The sequence below is a fragment of the Onychomys torridus genome, chromosome 8, assembly GCF_903995425.1.
Source record: "Onychomys torridus chromosome 8, mOncTor1.1, whole genome shotgun sequence".
Taxonomy (NCBI): Eukaryota; Metazoa; Chordata; class Mammalia; order Rodentia; family Cricetidae; genus Onychomys; species Onychomys torridus.
The window spans coordinates 84,385,396-84,390,668 of NC_050450.1; positions in this window are offsets into that span (position 1 = coordinate 84,385,396).

Genomic DNA, 5,273 nt, shown 5'->3' on the forward strand with positions numbered 1-5,273 from the left:
GAACCCTCCAGGGTTCTCCCATTGTGTTGTAAGCCTGTATTTAAGGTTTCCTCCCTCTTTCAATAAATGGCATTCAGCATTCTGCTGAGGCGAGTGACCCGCTGTATCTTGTCTCTGCTTTTTGATCCACAGCCCCTTGCTTGGATGTGGTGAACGGGTGGTGGTAGCGCGGGCGTTACCACTACAGGTGGAAACACCCTGGCTTTGAGAGCAGGGTATACCTGTCCAATTCCAGACAGGATGCTCCCTCATCCTGTTCCCCACTTTGGACTTCTCCCTTTCCATTAGTTTAATGTCTACAAGAGAGGAATTCAATATCTTATTATTCAAGGGTGGGAGAGGGTGCATTCTGAATTTTGTCTCACTGTATTTGGTAAGTTGATGACTGTATGCCCTTGATGCTGTCAAGAAACTGGATTGGCCTTCTAAAACAAGCAAACAAACAAACAAAAGTAAGTAGATCAACAGGAAAAGGATGGAAATCTAACTGACATTCCAAAAAAAAAAAAAGCTTTGAGAGTTTCATTACATGCTGGAGACCAAACCCAGGACCTTGTACATCCTATGCTAACTGGGTACCACTGAGTCATATCCCCAGCCCTTAACACACACTTTCAAGTACAAAACAAGGTAGAGTTCAGACCAAGGGACACAGCCAAGGACAGAGGAGCGTCAAGGAACATAGGAGGAGCGTAAAGCATAGGATTGTGTCACTAGAGACATGTACCCGAGTACCCATCCCAAAAGTGGACACACCTAACGTCGGAGCACCAAAATCCGGGAAGCACAAAGAGTGACGGAACTAAAGTAGCAATAAACAAATCCACAATTTTAGGCAGAAATCCCTTACATCACACTCGATAGTTGATAAAAGAAAATCAGCAAATCCATAGAAAATCGGAACAAAATTGTCAAGTAAGTCAGCATTATTAACATTTACAGACACCCCCAGCAACCTGTGGCGGTCAGGTGCACATCCACCTGAGACAGCACCTGCTGGGGGGGTGTTCATACCACAATCCCAATGCCAGCAAGGCCCAGGCAGGCAGAAGCTGCAACTTTGAGATCCGCTGGGGTTACACAGTGAGTTCCAGGCCAGCCAGGAGAATACGGTGAGATCTTGTCTCAAAAATGAAAAATTGACAAGTAAATAAAAAAATAGACCATAAACCAGCACTCGGGAGCTGGGAGTGGGGGTAGGGGAGGAGGACCAGGATCAAGGGTAACTTGGGCTGCTTGGAAAGTTGGAAATCAACCTGGGCTCCATGAAACCCTATCCCAAATAAGTAAATGAAGGAAGGAAGGAAGGCAGGAAGGAAGGAAGGAAGGAAGGAAGGAAGAAGGAAGGAAGGAAGGAAGGAAAAAGAAAGATGAAAAGAGAGAATGAGCTGAGCCATAAAACAATTCTCAACAAATTTGAAAAGATTGAGATTTATAAAATGCATTCTCTGATCAAAACAAAATTAGACTAAAAATCAGTAACATCAGGAAAAGAAATCTGTAAATTAAACAACACATCCCCAGATAACCCAAAGATCTAATGAACAACTGCAAAAGAAATTAGAAAACATTTTGAGTTTAATAAAATGCAATACTGCTATATGATGGTGGCACATCCCAGAACTCTCCGTAAGATTGAGGACAGCCTGATCTACAGAGTGCATTCCAGGACAGACTCCAAAGCTACAGAGAAACCCTGTCTCAAAAAAAAACCAACCAACCAACCAACCAACAAACAAACAAATAAATGAATGAATGAAATGTGGTACTAGAACTTACCACCGTGTGTGGTGCTAGCAGGGATACTGGAGCGTTATGTCCTCACACTCCAGAAGAGGAAGAGGCAAACTTTAACAGGCATGCTCTATCTACGACTGTCATTTCAGAAGTTAGAGCCTGGCGTGGCACACTCCTGTAATCCCAGCACTAAGGAGGCGGAGGCAGGTGGATCTCTGTGAGTTCGAGGCCAGCCTGGTCTACAGAGTGAGTTCCAGGACAGCCAGAGCTGTTACACAGAGAAACCCTGTCTCAAAAAACCAAACAAGCAAGATTTATTTTATTATTTTATCTGGATGAATATTTTGCCTGCTTGTATGTCTAGGCACCACATGAATGGTTGATGCCTTGTGGAGTCAGGAGAGGTTGTCAGATCCCCTAGGGGTTGGATTTACAGATGTGAGCCACCTGGGAATTGAACCTGGGTCCTCTGCAAGAGCAACAAGTGCTCTTAGCTGCTGAGCTAACTCTCTACTCCTCTAGCCATACATATTTCTACATTGTTTTCCAAATCACATTTATTTACTTTTTACTTGGTTGTTTGTTTGGAGGGGTAGTGTGCATGTGCTACATGAGGTGTGTGTGTGTGTGTGTGTGTGTGTGTGTGTGTGTGTGTGTGTGTGTGTGTGTGTGTAGTCCAGAGGACAGGCTGCAGGAGGAATTGCTTCTCTTCCTCCACCATGTGGGTCTCAGCGTTGAGTTCAGGCCATCAGGCTTGAGTTCCTGAGGTGAACCCCACTTGATCTCCATATGATAACCTTTTAATTCACTGCTGTATTTGATTTGCTGAAATTGTTGCTCAGGACTTTTGTGCCTGTGTTCGTAAGTGTGTCCTGATCTGTCATTTTGTTTCACTTCAGTTTTCTCAATCTGACTAGCAGGATGGTGTTTTCCTGACAAATTAAAATGAGAGGCGTGGCCCCCCTGCAGGTCTTTTTGGAGTTTCTGCGAGGCTGACACTGTCATGATGTCTGCTGGAATTTCTCACTGAGGCCATCTTGGTTTCCTTCATTGAAAGGAATTTTTAGTAGCATTTTTTTTCTTCTTTTTGAGACAGGGTTTCTTTGTGTAGCCTTAGCTGTCTTGAAACTCTCTCTGGGAGAACTGGGGCCTTCTCCTGCACCCCCTTCCTACCCCCTTTACCTGTTTCTCTCATGTAAAGGCCTGCCCCTGCCTTTGGTGATGTCACAGTTTGAAATCATTTCTGCTGAAGACTTCTGGATGCCCACCAGGTACAAGTTCTGGTCTGTCCCTTGACCTGCCCAAGTTTCCTGAGGCCCTAGAAACCTCTTTACATTCTGTCCTGACCTTGCTGTCCTCTGAGGCCAGAGAAGAGTCATGGTTCCAGGTGATCAATAGTTCTGCTTATGGATAATTCAGCTCTGCTTTGTAAACATGCCAAGGTTGTTTAAGGCTGTGAGCTGTGTTGTCCGTGGTGCGGAATGTCATAGGGAGGATTTGGGGGGTGGGGGGTGATGTGTGGAGGAAGCAGGTGGGGAATGGCTGCCCTGGGTGAAGTTTCTCTCTGTGCCCAAGAGTTCTGGCCAATTGGACCCAACATCTGGATATATATGGAACAAAAAAGAGTTTTTGAAATGAACTCATGCTCCAGACATTTGGTTTGCATGCCATTGAACATCTGGACACCGGAAAATATCTGGTTTGGGAACTATGATTTCGTGTTTCTCTTCAAACACTGGAAGCCTTTGGGTACATCACATTGCCAGCCAATTTGAAGCGTCTGTTTAACTCTTGTACTTCCTCAGGCCTCCTCTGTGGAGACGACACTACCAGTCAGTTAACCCACGTTCTTCAACAAGCAGAGGCTAGAAAATCGGATAACCCAACAGGCTGGGGGAAGCATGGCCTCTAATTTACATGAGAGGACTAAGGGACGTCTCTAGAGAGCATTATTCCCATCATCCCCCACCCTCTGTTCTTGGCATACGTGCTGGAACGCCCCTTGGCTTTGCCCATCAGCAAATGAAAGCCCAGACTGACTTGGTGCTTGGATACCACAGCAGCCACAAAGCCCAAGCTGGCTGATTTTTATAAGCTCCGATTTATTAGTCATTCAACAACCAGCTAAAGAGCCAGTTCAGGAAATGAAGCAGGATTCAGGCCACGCTGGATTCACCGCTTGTTGGCCTGGAGAGCCCTTCCTGGCTCATCTCTGACTTGAAGCCAAACACAACCTCTAACACCCTCACCGGAAATTTCCATTTCTGCCATATGGGCATGATTCCCCAGTATCATGAGGCTTTGGAAGCCTTGGGCCTAGCAGGAGGAGCCTGACAGGTCAGATGCCGAAGGGCAGCATCTTCCAAGGGCCAACTGAGCAGCTCCATAGCAGGGCAGAATGCCCGAGACTTCGGCCCTCTCTTCTACTTCTTTTTTCTCCTGAGGAAACTGAGGCTCTGAGAAATCATATATGCTCAGACAGACGGCTTGTTTAGTCTTGTGCTTACATAAAGCAAGAGTCCACAGTGAAAGAAAGGTGGGTGGTGGGATCTTGCCAAAAGAGAAGGAGCTTGGAGTAGTCCTAGGAGACTTGAGAGAAGACAGGGCACAGTGAGGAGAAGGGATTCCATTCTGGGAACAGTACGAAGGTGTGTGCGTGTGAGTGAGTGAGTGAGTGCGTGCGTGCGTGCGTGCGTGCGTGCGTGCGTGCGTGTGTGTGTGTGGTGTGTTGGGGGTGGGGGGGTTCAGGTAGAGTGCTGGGAGCACTCTGTAAGTGGTGGGATGTGTGTTTGATGTGTGTGAAGCCCTAGATGGAGCCCAGCACCATGAAACAGATAAACAGAACAGCAGACATGAAATGGGGTGATTATGAGAATTCACAGGACAGAGGAGCGGTGTCTAATGTTTGACATTTTCATTTCAGCTAAGAACCAGAGGGGAATGGCAGGTCTCCAGAGGTGCCCCATGGAAAGAGCCTGTGGCCACATGCAGAGAACTACAATGCTTGTTGAAAACTCTGTTAGCCACAGGGCTAGTGAGATGGCTCAGTGGTCAAGAGCACTTGCTGTTCCTGTAGTAGACCCAGGTTCAAGTCCCAGCACTGGATCATAACCATCCATGACTCTGGTGTCCTCTTCTGGCCTCCACAGGCACACTGGCATTGTGCTCACTCACACACATAAAATAATAATAATAATAATAATAATAATAATAATAATAATAATAATAAATGAATCGTAAAAAAAAAACAAAAACAAGCTGGGCAGTGGTGGCAGCGCATGCCTTTAATCCCAGGAGGCAGAGGCAGCAGAGGCAGGCAGATCTCTGAGTTCGAGGCCAGCCTGGTCTACAGAGCAAGATCCAGGGCAGCCAGGGCTACACAGAAAAACCTTGTCTTGAAAAACATACAAAACAAAACAAAACCCCCAAACCCAAAACAACAACAAACAAAACTGTATCAGCCAGCTGTGGCAGTCCATGGATTGTTAACCTTAAATTTAGGAGATGAAGACCAGGGGATCAAGAGATCAAGGTCA